Genomic DNA, 18,391 nt, shown 5'->3' with positions numbered 1-18,391 from the left:
CCATGGTGCAGCAAATTCTCTTGTTTGGCACCAGTCAGGTCCCAAGGGTGCCAGATAAGACAGGTTCAACCTGAACGGCAAACAAATGCCATTTTGTAACATTTGGCTCAGGTAGCGCACGTACTGATCAAGGGAAAGGGCTTTAAATGTGTTTGAACAAAGACTTCACTTCTGTATTCACACACCACAACACATTTGCACATCGGGGTGTGCAAAGCAAGAGGCGGGCCCCCCGGGGGGCATGACATTTCCTAAGCGGGGGCGCAGCATAATTGGCTGCTGGGTCTCAGGCTCATTCATCTCATTTAAAATGTTGAAATACATCACTGATTTTATGTCTGTGTGTTTACATTTACACGCTGATTAATAAAGTTTTTACATTCTACAGACTTATTTTCTTGCACGTGCTGAAAGGGTTTTGTTTTTCACACAAGCATTGCCAAAATTTCCATCGGTTTGGATTACAAGACGTGGGGAGACCCTGCTAATTGCAGGGGTGAAAAGTGGAGCCTGACGTAAAAAGTTTGCTAACCCTGGTTTAAGGGACATATGGAAGCTCCCAACAACCTATGCAAAATGCCACAAAAGAAAGGTGAGACCCCGCCCCCCAAACCACACCAAACCCTCTTTATTGCTCTACGAAATCTAGCCTATCAGGCTCGCTCTTTTAATGGCCTGTTCCTTCTACCACGCCTACAAACCCTGTTGGCTGCTCCCCAATGAAAGCACATTCTAAAGGGATCTTTCAGATTTCTGTGATATCACTGTCTGGCACAGGCTGAAGCAATTAACAGGATGCCCAACAGATGACCTGGCATTTACTCCTTGGCCATTTATTACTGTTAACACTGCAAAACCTGCTGTGAAATCTGGCAGCACAGTGGCTGCTTTTCTGTAATTATTCTCCCCATTTTACTTCTCATCTCCTGCCTGCAGTCTAAGCACACACCCTTTTCTTGGATAATGCTTTCTACCAACGAACTGTGATCGTATCCATGCGTTTCACATTGGAACCACTATTTACGAGGTTCTACACGAGTAGCCCCAAACAATGCACTGTCACTGGAGTCTTTCGTGTGATTTGGACTATTGCTGTAGAATACTGTCGTACTATTCTTTTTTACAAGAAAACACTCCCATTGACTTCACAGGAGTGGTCTCTCTGTAACCAGCTAAAGCCGTAGATGAAACCTGTGGAACTCTTCGTCAGAGGACGTTGTTAAGGCAAAGACTATAACAGGGTTCAAAAAAGAGCTAGATAAAATCACAGGAGATCAGTCCATCTATGACTATGGATGGACAGAGACAGTGTCTCGACCCTTTGTTGGTTAGAAGCTGGGAATGTGCAACAAAGAATGGATCAGTTGATAGTTATCTGCCCTGTTCATGTATTCTGAAGCACCTAGCATTGTCCACTGTTGGAAGACAGGATACTGGGCTAGAGGGACCCTTTCTCTGCCCCAGTATGGCTATTCTCATGTTCTTATGTTTCTTCTTGGTGGTCACTTGATAACGAGTAGGACATCTTCATGTCACCCTCCTATCCGCGAGTCCATTGATGGCTGACCAGCCCAATTCTGGAGCAGCTGATCTCATTCCAGCACAGGCAGGTGTTGGTAGCTGGAGGGGAGGGGCATGGGGCATTTGGAGGGGCGTGGGGCAGTTTTTGCAGCTCTTTTCTTCTCCGTCTCTCATTTGCACTGCAGCAGGACCTCTCAAACTACTCCACCCCCTCATGGATTACCACTCTCCACTGGGGACGGTCTTGGGCAAGCTTCTCCCAAACTTCGACACTGATGCTGCACTTGCTCACGGGTGCCTTTAGCACATCCTTATAACGCCACCTCTGGCCCCCGATGCTCCTCCGTCCTTCCTCCAACTCGGAAGACAGAATCTGTTTTGGGAGGCACTGGTCAGACATCTGAGCCATGTGACCAGTCCAACGACATTGTTGATGTATGGGTCTCATGTACTGAATGTTTGCTGTCCAGAGTAAAGGAAGTTCAGCGGCTGCAACAGCCGAACATAAGAAACTCTTTGGCAACTTCACCCCCTCCCATGCGCCAACTGGAAAATATACTCCCACCTGGGCACACGCTTGCAGCAGTCACATACTGGTGGCACTGCCGGTTCAACATAACTGTTGATCGTGAACAACAGCTATGGCTGTTATTGACATTTAATCCCTTACAGTAGCTGGAGTACAAGCTCTGCAGGACGTCTAACATATAAAGATGGCACTTTTGCCTTGAAAGCCTACCTGGCTCCAAAACCGAACTTGGTAAGCTTAGGGAGGGGGTGGTCTGGTGGAATGGCATGTGGTTGACTGGCCATTGCCGCTAGCAGAAATTGCCGGCGACAGGATACTAGACAGGGAGGACCCTGGGGTACTACAGAGAATTCTTGCCCATGCTTCTGCCTGGTGTATTCTGCCCACCTGCTCAAGGTCTATCACCACAATTGGGGTTGGGAAGGAAATTTCTCCCAGGTCCTATTGGACAAGACCCTGAGTCATTGTTTTCACCTTCACTGCAGCATGGGCAGTATCCAGAGCCCCCATAACAGTGCCACAACCAGGGGTCCCGAACTGGAGAACAGCCTCCCCCAGCTTATTAGATCTGCCTCTCATGAGCATGGAATGCAGGTCACTTGCGGGTATTAACTAGTCTTCTTAGTGCAGGTACAATGTGCCTCAGGAAACACGTGACCAAGATTCCTCACCAAATATGCTCCACTGGCTGGATCATTGGCTTCCCCAGCTGAGGCTGAGTGCAATGAGAATGCCGATCCATTAACCTTTTAAACCATCATTTGAGGACTTCAGTAACTCAGCCAGTGGTCAGGCATCTACTCCGGGAGTGGGTGAGGTTCCCTGGCCTGCAACGTGCAGGTCAGATCAGAGGATCACAAAGGTCCTGTCTGACTTTAAAGCCCATGGGCCAATGAGAAAGAGTAGAACTCCCCTCGTCAAACAGGTTCTGTCCTCCACTGTGCCCTCAGCTGAAGACAATCAGTGGGACTGTGAACCACACAGCTCTTACAAAGTTCATTGACTGTCTCGGCATGCAATGGCATGAAACATTTGGAACAAAAGCTTAGCATGAAGTTAAATATAAGCATTAGCACTTTCCATGGATGCCTTAAACAAAATCAGATGTTAGACTGCACTGCATGGGTCATTTCTTATTGAAATGTCAAACAGCAAGTGCATTCTTGAAATATTTCCATTCTTTCCATATGGAACAACAGTTGGCAAGTCAACACTTCACCTCCTCAGGAACGGACCCAGTTCGGCACTGGCCAGAGCACCTTTTGCAAAGTATCGTGTGCTCTCAATACCAACTGAAGTCTGCAGAAGCCAAGCTTGCCAAAAGCCCCCCATGAGACAGGGCCTAAACGCAAGGAATTTCTACTCCCCTTCTAATGAACCACGATGGCATGGAGGATGGAAACACGGGCTGTAAAGTTTGGGGGCGTGAGGTCTCTTTGGATGCCTGCAAAGTACTATGCAAAGTGATGGTGCTTTTGAAATGTATATGAATAGGGGGGTACAAGAGAAGGAGGAAGTGGAGAAGAGTTAAAGCTGTTGATTGGAGATGAAAGGCAGCACCGAGCACATGCACAGATGTTTCCTGCACTCTTCTTATTCATTGCTGAGATGTTGCCCTGATAGGGACTATGGCAAAAACTACAATAAACAATTCACTTCAGATAAAAAGGGAACAAGGGCAAACCCTCCTTGACTATAGCCCAGTTGTTACGAATGGACAAAAGGACGTATGACTTTGTAAATGCCTGTTTTCAATAAGTGACTGGATCACTGGACGAATCAATAAATAGAAAGACGTGAAGATCAACATAAGGGAGGCAGGCTCAGAAGTGATAAGATCTTACACTGCTTTGTAAACTGAGTAAACCTACAAGACAGGTAGACGTTGATTCAAACCAAGCCTACCACTGCAGAGCTGCAGGCTTGGGGCCACTTCAAAACCTTTCCAGAAGGCCCCACATTGGATGGCAGGCCCACAACAGTGGGGGCAAAAGGGACAACGGCTCTGGGGCCCAGATAATCAAAAGGGCCCTCAGCTCCAAGAAGCCACTGCTGTTACTGAGGCTGGAGTCCCTTTAAATTGCCGATGGGGCCCCACATGACGTACTCCAGAGTCCCTGGTGGTTTGGGTTGCCAGATTTTTGGGAAGGATCTGCAGGACAGGTGGCCACAGACACAGGATCCCCAGCTTGGGGAGGAAGAGGAGGGTGGAGGAAAATCAGCAGCCCCGTGACTGGGAGGCAGCTGCGGCTGGGATTCCCGCCTGCTGGCAGGGGCAGGAACCAGCAGCCCCACAGCTGGGAGGCTGCCGCGGCTGGGAGGCTAGCGCCATGCCAGGGCACCCCACATCCCAGACAGCTCATAACCAAAGGGCTGCCGGGGTTCCTTCACCCTCATAGCTGGAGTTCCCATGGCTTGAGCTGTTGGCAGGGCTCTGCACCCCAGCCGTGAGGCTGCCAGGGTGGCTCCCCCCACTGCCTGCCAGGATTCCTGGGGCTGGGAGCTGGCTGGGACATGAAGCCCCACTGGCAGCCCTACCCATTGGGCTACTGGAGTCTTCCACCTCTTGTCTGGGAGCCATCTGGGACACAGAGCCCCACCGGCAGCCCCAGCTGCAGGAAAGGGGCCAGGAATTTCCACCACAAGTCCTGCAGGAGACACTTTTGCATGAATGCAGGATGCAGGACTTCTCAAGGACATTTGGGACTGTCCCACAGATTGCGGGACGTCTGGCAACCCTACTCCTAAGGGTGATGCGCCATGGTCTGAGTGGTGCTGAGGGCTGGCTGCCCCGGCCTTTCCACATGAAGCCCCACCACAACCGGGAGAAAAGAGCCACACACACACACACACACACACACACGCACACACACACACACACACACACACACACACACACACACCCCTAGGTGCCCAGTGAGACTGTCAATTCCCCGGTCGGGTGATGGAGACTTTCACTGTGGCATACCTGTCAGTGGAGCATGGCACACTGCATTGATGCTATTGGTCCTGGGGAGGACATGCACCAACGCAAGGAGCCAAGCATGCACACGCACAAGCAATGCAAGAACTGAAGACTCTCCGTCAACGGAGATATTTAAGACCAGGTTAGCCAAAGATCTCACAGGCATGATATAGATGATGCCTGGTCCTGTCGTGAGGGCAGGGAACTGGACTTGGTGTCTTCTTGAGGCCCCTTCCAGTTCAAGTATCCTATGACTAACTGCAGTGGCTGGAGGACAGGAATAACTCAGGTAGTGTAGGGTTGGCTCCTGACTCACATCTCACTCCAACTCAAAAGCAATGAGCTCTTGCGGGCTGAGTTTGAGGGTGGCAGTCACCAGTGCCTGGCTTCTGCTCCTGGCTCTGCCACTGACTTATCAAGTCCCTTTAAAGTCACCTGCAAAGAATTGTTTAAAAATTGGGGTGAACTTTTACGACATGTTAAGTAGGCATTCATGGTTTAGTATTAGCAACAGAGAGAGAGCCATGTTAATCTATATTCTGTCAAAACAAAAAGGCAGTTCAGTAGCACTTTAAAGACTAACAAAACGATAAATTATTTTGTTAGTCTTTAAACTGCTATTGGACTGCCTTTTTGTTTTGATGGTTTATTATTATTATTATTATTATTATTTTAAACGTCATTTTTTTTTGCTTTGTTTGAGATTAAATTAGATTAGAAATATTAGGAATGTCAACTTTGTTTTTCTGGGGAGGGCATAGGTCATATACGGATAGCTCTCACACCTCAGCTGAACCACAGGGTGCTGAATTTCTATCGATTATTTCCTTTCTCCAACTATCTGTTAGTCTATAAGGTGCCACAGGATCTCTTGTTGTTTTTCTCCAAAATGTTAGTCACTGAAGTTTGAGTAGGACTGACAAAAAAACAAAGAAAAAGAAAACACTCGTCCTTGTTCAACAGCTCATCTCTCACTCCCTTGGCTCTTGTGGGATCATCATTTCACCAGTTCTGTCACCGGATATCTTCAAGGTTACAAAGTTCAAATTTCCACATTCAAAATGTCCCTGAAATTTAGGAGTTTTCAGGGCTTTGGTTTCATTTTATGGCTTTACTCTTACGATCACCGCAAAAATGAAGGAAGTGGGTCTGCCCCATGAGGGATCATCACCTAATAAATTGTTTTGCTCATCTTTAAAGTGCTGCATGACTGCTGCTTTGCTTTGTTAGAATACAGACTAACAGGGTTACCTCACTGTTACTATTCAACAAAAATGAAAGGTCTTTCTAATATCCTGAAAGGCTCCATCAGTGTAACGTTGAAAACTGGGTACTCAAATTTCCCCCAAATATCTAAAAATGTTTTAGGAAAGGGTATGTCATACTCTTTGAAACCAGCAGAAATGATGGAAATGAGGTATCCCATTACTGAGTGGGATTCCGAAACTATAAAAACAATTCATAATGTGGCAGCGAACTTCAAAAGTCTCTGCCGCTGTATTTTCTTTAAAAAAACAGTACAGTCACCTATTTGCAACACATGAACATGCTTCAGCTGAAATGCAAAACCTGCCCTTTTTACCACCTCTAAATGCTGTCACCACATCTTTTTTCAAAATTCAGTGCACAAATAATGAACTTAATCTTAAAAGCCAAAATTATTTTTGCACAGGCAAGATGATGTAACAATTACAGACCACAATAAATTCACCAACATATTCAGCATACGTTTTAAAAAGGCATCAACAAGATTTAAAAAATAGATCTTCAATTTAAAAAATTCTTATTGGTGTGGCTAATAACAGATCAATAAAAAGGAAATCATTTTAAAAGTCTACTTTAGTTTTCACCATTTCATTTGTTCGTTACTCTCCTGCATTACACCCTAATTGGCACTGCTACTAGACTATGCAGTTTTGGTTTTTGATTCATCGGCACTAAGTACAGAGCTGATTTCTGTGATCACAATGCCAGCAGAAAACCACATTAAAAAAGGCTCTTTTCAACAAGGTATTTTAAAAATAATGAAACAATTATCTTCTGGCATCAGCGTGTTTCTGTCACTTGATAGCACCATGTACTTCTACAGAAGTAGCATCACAAAATAAAGCACAGGAAAATCACTGCAAGACTAAAGGGAAAGGGAAACTTTGATGGCAACAATGAAAAAGGAATTGACCCACAGGAAGCACCTAGAGATGAAGCAATTGAAATGAAACAGTGACCATTAGCATCAACAACTGTTGGGGGTATGGGGAGGAGGGAGACAGATAAAAAAAAAAGACCAGGGTGGAGGGAATAATGGGAACAGGCACTGATTTCAGCATGACACTTAAGGATCTTAGAAGTTTCACTGTAGTTCTGTACTTAAAATTAGGCACAGGCCTAACTACTTTCTTAAAATCAAAGCCCACTAATCAAGAAGGTGGAAATATGGAGAAATAGCTGGCTATAGGCCAGATTTACACCAAGAGAAAATTGTACCCTTGAGTTCTGAAGAATGAGCTGCACGAACATCCCCACCCCTAAAGAACTATTCAGAACACGGGCCAAACTTCATGGCTTTCATATTCTGCCTCTTGCTGCTTTCTTTTCCCCTCATCCCCACTCTCACTCCCAATTGTTAGTCCTTAAAAGTGCTACAGGACTGCTTGTTCCTTGGGTATCAGAGAGGTGGCCGTGTTAAGTCTGTAGCTTTGAGAACAACAGCTCTGGCCCTCCCTCTTACTGGGACCCCACTCTTTAAATACCTCTCTGAAACCACGCCCCCTACTCATGCATCTGATGAAGCAGGTCTTTGCCCACGAAAGCTCATGCTCCAAAATATCTGTTAGTCTATAAGGTGCCACAGGACTTCTGGTTGCTCCTTGGGTAGTTTATCTACTTCAGACTGTAAGACCTGCAGAGCAGGGACCCTGGGCCTGATACTGATCTTGCCTGAGCTGCTAGTTTGCCCTGGTCTCCCACTTCACAGACATCACTCCTGAGTTCCAGTCCAGTCGTATAAACGAGGTCAGAAGTTTAATAACAATAGTCTTGGTTGGTTACCATGGTGATGGGAGCCATATAACGAGATAGAATTAAGTCCTCTTCGTCTTCGTAGCTGCTCTGGGCAATAATACCTAAAGGGCAACTGGCCAGAGCACTCCCCTTGAGAGAGTCAAACAAAGACATCTGTAGCTGGACAAAAAGGGCAGGTTTCTTATCTCCTCTGTCCTTCCAGGACTGAAGCTGATAAGCAAATCAGAAAGGAAAGGCATTGTGGTAATTCTCTCACCTGCTGCATTCAGCGTTCAAGACAATAGGCTTCAATATTTGGAAAGCTGCAAAGTCAACAGAGAGCCAGTGCAAGGCAGTACCCACAGACATAATCACCTTGTTACGTGTCGCTAAGCACCACAGCGGTCTTGGCACCTGGTGGCACATAATTCCAGAACACAACTGGTGTAAAACCTCCCTGGCTCTGGGTAGTCAATAGAATGTTGGGTGTTTTGTTCTGTTTTTCACATGGCACAAGCCACCTGCACTGTAACAAATGCCATTTTTCACACCAGTGGCATCAATATAAGGAAAGGTGCTTGTCAAGCATTCAGTTAATAGTAACGCCCGAAAGAGGGGAAAAAACTGATCAGGGCAATGAGCTGCTAATTCATCTCAGGATAAATCTTAGTCCCAGTGGGAGTTTTGCTGTAGACTAGTCCAAAGAGACCAAGGCTGGGGCCTGAAAAAAATAACTTTTAGGAAAATCGGGCCTTCAGCCAAAATGTTCCATTTTTAAACTTTTGCTGCCTCATCTTAGGTGCCTCTATCTATATCTGGATAAAGAGGATTATCATTCCAACTTAACTTTGCTACAGAAGCCCCAACCAGGATGGTTGTACTAGGTGCCGTGCAAACACATCTGAAGCGGATCCAAGCCCCAAAGAGTTTACAGTCAAAGAAACAAAAGAGGCCTCTGGAGAGATCGGACACGCCCCAATTCCCACAGTCTTTTGATATGATGGATTTAAACATTAAATTTTAGGTCTCCAACTCCATACATGAATTTGCAGGTTTAGGCCCAAAGGCCAAATCTTTCAAAGTTCTGAGCTCTCAAAACTTCAAATTCCCCCTAACTTTCAAGTTCAAGGCTTGCAGTGACAGGCTGTATCACAGGGTGGGCTTCAAGCACCAGCCAAGACAGAGAGTCCTACTGACTCCTAGACTCCTAGAATGGCTGAACAATACCATTTTTTATGTCTTACATCACCTTCAAAAAAGGTTTTCTAAGTGTTTTGCAAAAAAAAAAAAAAAGGGGAGGGGCAGCAGAAATGTAGCACTTTGAAGACTAACGATTTATTCGGTGCAAGCATTTGTGAGACATCATCGCCAAATAAATAATTTTGTTAGTCTTTAAAGTGCTACATTTCTGCTGCTTTGTTTTCTTGGAGTACAGACTAACACGGCTGCCTCTCTGTTACCATTTAAAGTGTTTTGCAGTCATCGTAGAAATATCACAGCCCCCTCGGAAGCAGACACGGAAGATCATTCAGGGGAGCTGATAATCCACACGTCTGTCAGCGCTACAAAATTGGCACCACGCAGAGACTTAGCAGCAGTGCTGGGATTAGAAGCCAGGGCACCTCACACCAGTCCTCAGGCCCCAAGAGTGTTCTTCCATAAGGAAAAGTGAGTCTTTAGGAGTTGGCATTGTCGGACACGACGGACTACCCACTACTAGGAGCTGGCAACTTGCAAGCTCAACTCTCCATCTGGTGCACTGCTCCATGTGCTGCTATGACAGTGGAATTCTCTCACCTTATCTCTGGAATACAGGCCTTGAGTGCAATGGGGTTGAAAGGCATATATAAGACAAAGCAAAATTATTGAAACAGCTGTATGAGAAGGGCGCCCCCATCCTCCACGTTGTAGTAGAATTGGGTAGTGTCTCTAGTCTAACGTGACACAGAGGAGTAAAGGTTTCCTGTCAAATGTAGTATACCTCAGTACTCAGCATCAGCGGCCACTGCCTCTGTCCAGACAGCAGATAGTCTCACAACAGCTTGTCACTCTTCACCAAGCAGTCGTGGTAGGACAGTGCTGTTCTCTGTGCAGCATGAAGCCCACCGGGGCTCAAGCGGATTTCAGAATTAGATGAGCTACTCCCAAGTTCAGCTACACTTAATGAGATAAGCCAAGACAATGGTCGTCTACCACAGATGGACATTCTCCATTCTGTGCTGGAATGGTGTGAGACAGAGACCCAGTTAAACCTAGTGGTACTGTACTTCAAGCTACAAGCAGCTACAACCCCCATTTTGGGCACAAGGGGTCTCCTTCTATTCAATGGGTCTCTTACCCACCCCCGACTTCCCCCACCATCTCAGGGTGACACATCAGGGTTTCCAGCTATAGGTGAGTAAGCAGGAATCCTTCATCTGCCAGAAGGGAAGTCACTGAGGCCCAGCATACACTAGACCTTAAAGTCAATCGTAGAGACGCAATTCCAACTGTGGCTATTGTGTAGATGGAATCGACTTATCTACAATTGACTTACCTACCTGGCCGTCCTCTCTGAGGGAGATCGATGGGAGGAACTCTTCCATTGACCTCCCTGACTTCTCCTGAGATCGAGGAGTAGAGGGGTTGTCTGCCAACCCCAGATCGATTTTGCATGTGCCCACTAGACATGTGAAATTGAACCCCAGAACATTGACCCTAACCGGGTCAATCTTCCAAGAAGTGAAGACATGCCCTGAGTGACATGAAGCACTTCGCCTGTCCTAGGAGAGAGGCACACAAAGAGTGTCTCTTGCTCAGCACAGAGAACCCAGTCACTAATCAGTGCTATTTATATTATCAAAAAAGATCAAGGCTCCATTGGGATAGCTGTTGTAGTAACTCAGAACAAAGAGATGATCTCTACAACCCTCAACGTAGCGGAGACCACACTCCATGCCTCCAAAAGAAACAACTGTTAACATGATTCCATCTCACACAAGGAAACTAGACAACAATGATGCAATGCAAAGTTGCTCAGACCACAAATAACTTCTACTCTGGGAGTTTCTCATTTCCTTCTCCAGTGCGTATACCAGTCATCCTTCCTTCCCTTTGTTTCAATGCCAGACAAGGGCCAATCCAAATTCTGGAAAGAACAAATGGAAATTATGATGTGGACACAGCTCAGCTCCCAATTGGGTGGTGTCTGTTTTCAAAAAGATTAAGGGCTTGGAGGAGTGGGTGGAGAAGGACAGAGAGAGAGAGAGTCCAGTATGCATAACCTGGAAAGAAGATCACCCGATTAAGGTCTATAAACAACAACTAAGAGTTCCCATCAGAAGAGGAAAAGTAGCGCTGAGGGATGCATGGGGGAGGAGCAACAATGCAGCAGTTTATGTCCCTCCAGATATCACAGGAAACGTAACTGTGGACTAGAGAGGCTGGACAGCCCAGCGAGCTGCAGTACCCACTCACCAGATAGTAGTATTAGTAGTAATAGTAAGTCCTCTTCTACATCGTGGAGCTTAGGCCATTGACATCCGTTCGGCAGGTGTATCCTGTCTTGGTAGTGTCTGTTTCAGGTCTCTACACCAGGTGTTTCTTAGGCGTCCTCTTTTCCTTTTTCCTTGTGGGTTCCAACTGAAGGCTTGCCTTGTGATGTCAGTGGTTGGGTTTCTGAGGGTCTGTCCCGTCCATCACCATCTTCTCTTCCTGATTTCTTCTTCGGCAGGAAGTTGGTGAGTCAGTTGCCACAGGTCTTGGCTGTTGATGGTGTGTGGCCAGTGGATTTTGTGTATGGTGTGTGGAGTTCTTTGTGACAGTCCTCTTTGCTGTTCTCCAAGTTTCTGCTCCATTCAGTAGCACTGATTTGACACTGGAGTTGAATAACCTGATCTTAGTCTGAGTGCTGATCTGCTTAGAATTCCAGATGCCCTTCATAAGAAGAAAAGCTGTTCTTGCTTTCCCAATCCTCACTTGCACATTAGCATTGGTGGGTCACATAAAATGAGCGGGTGAGTATCACTATTTTTTAGTGAAAATCCTGCTTCTGAGCTGAAGGATAATTCACTGAGGAATCTTAATAATACTTGGCTCGTATATGAAACCTATCATCCTTCCTCTAGGAATTAACCATGGGACACTAAGGAACCAATCAGAAGCTAATGAGCATGAGTTCTTATTCCAGTCTTTTTCAGTGTTTTGTTCTGTCCCCTTCTGCAAGTCACTTCCCCACTTGCTGCCTCAGTTTAGCTATAAAATAGGAATAATACTACCTACCTAAAGAAAAAAGCATCCAGTGGTTAAGGCACTAGCCTGGACCAAGATGCAGTTCCCTGCTCTGCCCCAGAGTTCTTGCCTGGCCTTGGGCAAGTTTCTCTGTGCTCCACTTCCCCATCTACAAAAAAGGTTAACAGCACTGACTTTGCTTATGGGGTGTCAGAGTAATTATCCAGACATTAAAGTAACAGAAGCCAAATAGATTCCTTTGAACAGACTACTCTTTAAGAATTTACAGTGAACTCCTCACCACAGACTCTGCGTATATGTCTCAGAGAGGGGATGTAGACTCAGACTATTACTATTTACAAAGTGCAAGGTGCTAGAGAAAGCCCAAGCTGCAACACTGGCTGTATCTTCCCAAGTGCTGCTGAAATCCACCTGGCCTGACTTTGGGGGCAATGCGCATCTGCCATAATTGTATCTCCCCTAAGGCTTTAATAATTACAACACACACCATTTCCCAGCCAGTATGCAAAGTAGGTAGCTTAAATGAGTAACTGTATAGCCTCAGAAGCATCCTTGGAGTTACAGAAGTCTGTGGAGACCCTGGAGCCGCTCTAGTCAGTCCATGTTGTTATGTGAACAGCTGGGTCTGGTTCCCTCTGACTAGGGCCCATCAGCCATTTTGATTTGGCCCTTGAGCTCCCAGTGGGGAGCAGGATCTGTGGCTAGCCCGTCTCCACTCATGCCTTTGCTCCCGGAAGCAGCAGCATGTCCTGGTTCTGGCTGGCTCCAATGTGGAAAGACAAGTAAGGGCGCCGTGTGCTGCCCCTGCAGCTCCTGTTGGCTGGGAACTGGGGCCAATGGGAGCTGCCAGGGCATGGTCTGCAGATTGGGTGGGGGAGGGTCAGCGCACACAGCAGGTTGGCTGCACCGCTGTGTAGGAACCACACGAAGAGTGGATGTGCCACTGGGAGCCTGCACCCCTGACCACTCACCCCCCACCCAAACCCCCTGCCCCAGCCCCCTCCCATCTCTGAACCCCTTGGCCCCAGCCCGAGCCCCCTCCGATGCGCCTCATCACTGGCCCCACCACAAAGCCTGCACCCCTGGCCACAGGTCTCCCCCAAACCCACTCCAGAGCCTTCTCCCTTGAACTCCTCATTTCTGGCCCCACCTCAGAGCCCGCACCCTCACCTCTTCCCACACCTCAATCCAATTTTGTGAACATTCACGGCCCTCCATTTGATTTCTATACTCTGGCGTGGCTCTCGGGCCGAGAAGTTTGCCCACCCTGATCTAAAGTTTTTTGAGCTGTGCCTATCAGCATCATCCCTAAATAGCTACTGAGATTTCTGTACAGATATACGCCTCATATTGAAATGTATTTTAAAACTTTCCAAAAATGTTTACCCACCAGTTCAGTTTTTCACCTGAAATATGAATCTTTACTGACTGCCACCGTAATAACATCTCTTATTTCCTCTCCGGAGCATGCACTGCTTCCTCCTTATCTTGTGGTCAAGTTCTGGAGGTTTGGGGGGTTTTTTTGTTGTTGTTTTGTTTTTTAAATGGCACTGCAAGGCCATCAGAGATTCATGGCCATTGTGAAGGTTTTACAGAAGCAGGAACTCAAGTGCCCAGGACGCTGCCAGTGGAACGAACAAGCTCCGGTGGGAAAATAAAAAGTTCTCTTTGTAAAGGACTCTGTCTTCCAGTGCCTGCCAATACAGCCAAGAGCATTTTAATAAATAAAGCAGGGGAGAGGGGGCAGGGCAGGGGAGCGGGGCGGGGAAGCGGCACACAGAAAAGGATCCAAGAGGTGCTGGGAGTGGAAGGGATCGGCTGGGTGAAGCTGGACTCCCAACACTTCCCGCACTCTTGCATGGCTGTGCTCACCAGCGGCATGTCAGAGTGATTCTGAGTCCAGCCCTGCGGTAGCACAGTGAATGAAGGCTGCGCAGTGCTCACTCAGGATAGGATTGGGCAGAGGCAGCCATGCAGCTCAAGGGCTGGGGTATTCTAGAGAGGCCTGTTCAAATCAGAGCTGACTGGGAGGGACTGCAAACACGACGGGGGAGGCCTGTCTGCCATCTGCCCCCATCTGTTGCCTCTGCCTGTGAAACAAGGAGGCACTGTCTGTGCATGTAGGTATTCATAAAGCTGCGTCAGAGAAAGGAAATAGCATTAGTCCAGCTCATCTGCTGCAGGGGAAATCCCCGGTGTGTGTGTGTCTGTGAGAGAGAGAGACAGAGAGAGAGATTCCAGTGAGATGCTCTCTCGGGGCAGGGGGTTGCCTTTTCCACCCCCAGAACAAAAATTTTCAGCTTCAAAATACCCAGGTTTCCCAAAAGCCAGTTGAGACCACAGTCATCCATCAACACCCACTTCAACCACACATTCTCCTGGCTTCTCTTCCCTCCTGAACCTAAGAATGTAAGAATGGCCACACTGGATCAGACCTAACACCCATCCAGCCCAGCACCCTGTCTTCTTACAGTGGCAATGCCAGATACACCAAAGGGAACAAATAGAACAGGCAATCAGGAAGTGATCCCTCCCATCTGCCATTTCCAGCCTCTGACAAACAGAGCTGAGGGGTACCCTTCCTACCCATCTTGGCTAATAAGTATTGAAGGACCCCATCCGCCATGAATTTATCTAGCTCTTATTTGAACCCTGTCAAAGCCCTGATCTTCACAGCCCTCTGACAAGGAGTTCCACAAATCGACTGTGCGTTGCATGAAGAAATGCTTCCTTCTGTTTGTTTTAAATCTGCCTCCCACTAATTTCATTTGGTGATCCCTAGTTCTTGTGTTATGGGAAACGTGTTCTATTCATCACTGCTCTCAGAACCACCTGCCTCATCAAGGGGGTTTTCTGATTTCCATAATGCCATCCATACCAAGAAGGAGCAGGGGAGGCAGAAATAGAGTTGGTGGCGTGAAGTGAAACAAACGTGAAAGTGATTTTATTAACTTCCCAAAAAAGTACAGTAAACCCTCGAGTTATGCAGGAACATCAGTATTAGCTGTGATCAGCACAAAGCCTGTTCTATGAAACACAGTTGAGCTGATTCTACCCCACAGAAGGCAACGGTGATACATGCACAGTTGCTAATTCATTGCAATATTAGACGTATAATACCTAGGCTGATGGTTGAACAGTCAAGAAATGGTGTGCATGTGTGGATCTGTTCTTATTAGTTATAAACAATACAGACTGTCCAGGCTGAACCTCTCTAACCCAGCACACTCTCAAATGGCAACATCTGTGGCCCAGCTTGACTTTAGTTAGCCAGATGTCCACTTATCATGGATGTAGCCAAGTTTCCTGCAGTCCCATAAAGTTTATTTAAAGCCACCAGTCCTAGCTCTCGGTGTTCTCTGACATTCTCTAGATCTAATTTACTGCAAAATATCTTCTAAGAATCCAGTAAAAAGTGGAAGTGTTGGTAATGTGCCGGACAATATTGACCTCCAGTAGTTTGGCTAATTCTCTTGTTCAGCACTGGCCAGGTCCTGAGGGTGCTGGACTAGAGAGAGTCAACCTGTACATAGTGAAAATCTTTAGAAGTCTTTGTAACAGGAATATGTTTTATGGGAAGATTTGAACGCAGAATGAGAAATTAACCGGAGAATTAGAAGTTGTTAAAAATGTCAGTTGTCATTGAATTAATTGTTAGTTAAACTCCCACAAAACGTCCAACAGAAGAAAATCCACTTGCCTATTCCTGTGTCCCTGATTCTCTTGCTTTGGTGATGCACAGAGGTTTTGTAACGTGAAGGTCTAATAATGTGCAAATGTTCATTCCTCCCATTAAACTGAAATCAGGCTTTTGCAGCCAGGTGGAAAGAACTGAATGTCCAATCCTCTGGAATAGGTAAAATCCAGCTCCGGTGTCATGTAATCTTGTGCAGCTTTCTGAATTAAAAAGAAAAATGTACCCTTTGTTGAGTTGCCCTTGTTTGTTCCCTGGCCCCAGGTCTGATACCTATTCCTCTACATCATTTAATAATTTTTGCTGCCCCTCCAAAACGAAGTAACAAGTGATAAAAGCCCAGCTGCCAGGCAGAAGCTTTAGGCTTTGTTTCAAATGCCTCCTCCCTTCCCATGAACTTGTTGACGTGCCTATGCTTGTCTCTTTTGTGCTTGTCCTCCATCCTGACACATCTTTTTCCCCCTTTTTTTAAGGGTCAGGCAGGGGGCGTGACAAATTTTAGGCCCGTCAACCTTGACAGTGTCCCTTGACAACTGCCCTAGCAGTAAGAAAATGGAAAGCTTGTTGGAGCATTTGAATTGCTGACTCGTTTGATTGCCTCCTGGGTAAATGTGCCAATGACAAATATCAGCTCCTTCCAGACAAGGTTTGATTGATTGATGACAGCAGGTCCTTGCATGGGGCAACTGTCCCCAGAACACACTGTTTGTAATGCAATGAACAAATGTCTGTGGGATCGAGCTGTATCCCCTTATTGCCACTCACTCAGAACTCAATGTCACAGTAAACCCTCGAGATATCCTCAGCCAAACTGCGCGTGTCTCAGGTTAACGCAACTGCTGCCCCGACAGGATCAGCTTCCCCGCTCCTGTCAGGGACGGCAGCCTGACTCTCAGCTGCACCCCTGACAGGAGCGGTTTCGTGTCAGGGGGCAGCCACGAGCCAGCCTGACGTCCCTGACAGGAGCGGTTTCCCAGTCCTCGGAGTGGCTGGCCTGGCTCCCAGCTTCCCCCATCTTGCAGAACCAGGAAACTGAGCAGGGCACCAGCCCTGATTAGCTTCCTGGCTCCAAGCAGGGGAGGGGAGCTGGGAGCCAGGCTGCCTCTCCACTGGCTGCAGGATCAGGCTCTAAATATTATTACTGTTGTGAAACCATGTCAGTCAATGAAGTGACTCACTGGAAGCATGATCAAGCGGGTGAACAAAGTGGGAGGGGGGGACCATGACAAATTGAAAATTCAACATGGATTGCGTAACTGCATGAATACCTCTTTTCAAACCAAAGAGATTCCTGAAAAAGAACTGAAGTTTACTGCAGCTCCTCAGTGCTAGTGAGCGAAAGGGCTCCTAAATTCTTGTTTCCTGAAGAAACTGCTTACATCCCTATTGCAATCTTTAAGACGCAACTGAGGTTCCATTGTTTGGCTCCCACTGTTCTTTCCAAAGGGAACTAAAGACAAAGACATCTTCAATAGGGTAGAGAGAGGAATTAGTTCTCAAAGGCTGAGACACCCATTTACTTGTACATGAGAGTATTTTACATCCTTGTGATAAAAGAAAAAGTAGGTATTCACCAGGAGAAAATCTGATTGTAGATACTTTCTTTCAAACAGTTAAATGCAATTTTTTAGACTGTGGGATAATCTCACAACAGGAAAAAAAGATGGAGAAGTGTGTGTTAAATAAAAATGTGCCAACAGTAAAATCTGGGCTGTTGAATAGTTTCCAGAAGGAAGTGAACTCAGACGGGTTTCCATGGTAGTCTGTAGCTTCACAAATAACGAGCAGTCCTGTAGCAACTTAGAGACTAGCATATTTATTAGGTCATGAGCTTTTGTGGATAAGACCCTTCTTCTAGCCATCTGAAGTGGGTCTCACTCATGAAAGCTCTTGACCTCAAGAATCTGTTAACCTCTAAGGTGCTACATGACTGCTTATTTTTTGTCCAGCCAGAAAGGCATCCAAGGCTGTTCAGGACCACAACAACTACCGCGACAAAGGGCACATCTTGGGCTCCTGCAGGCCCACGGACTAAGGCTCCCCCTAGGGAGGTAGGGTGACCCTGCCCCACACTGCTCCTCTTCCTTGCTAAACGGGATCTGTGGTTGTGGGGATGGCGCCTGCAGGCAAGACAGTGCACAAAGAAACCCCTGCCGCTTCCTTTCCCCCACGAGCTGCATGCTGCAGGGACAACATGCGCCTATGCTGGGAGCCCCATACTTCCGGCAGGAGCCAGCTGGGAGCACACCGGTGCCTCCACCTGCAGCGCCCCCTGCTGGTCAGTCTCTCACCGGTCTGGCGTACCAAGGCGCACTGGCCTATGTTGACCTTTGGTCACCTCTTACACCCTCCTTCAAATGACCCCCGTGCACAGCCACAGTAACCCTCCCAAGGCAATGCATGACCCCATTCCAGCTGGACAGGTCTTTCTCTCTGTCTGCTGCTCTCTTCT

General features: G+C 46.9%; 1 protein-coding gene across 2 annotated transcripts in view; it reads right to left on the bottom strand.

The window, feature by feature from the left end:
- The window catches only part of IGFBP2 (insulin like growth factor binding protein 2), a 101,706-nt gene that overhangs the window by 39,428 nt on the left and 43,887 nt on the right, over window positions 1–18,391 (bottom strand). The window contains exon 1 of one of the 2 annotated variants that reach the window (XM_075001832.1): window positions 15,946–16,064. The exons of the other annotated variant lie outside the window; for it this stretch is intronic. The gene's annotated coding sequence lies outside the window, so the exon portion shown is untranslated. Of the gene's footprint in view, window positions 1–15,945; window positions 16,065–18,391 lie in introns of those variants that run through there. 2 annotated transcript variants of the gene reach the window in all.

The sequence above is a fragment of the Carettochelys insculpta genome, chromosome 8 (assembly GCF_033958435.1).
Source record: "Carettochelys insculpta isolate YL-2023 chromosome 8, ASM3395843v1, whole genome shotgun sequence".
Classification (NCBI taxonomy): Eukaryota; Metazoa; Chordata; order Testudines; family Carettochelyidae; genus Carettochelys; species Carettochelys insculpta.
The sequence above is the reverse complement of the archived record's forward strand: the minus strand, read 5'-3'. Positions and strand labels throughout refer to the sequence as shown.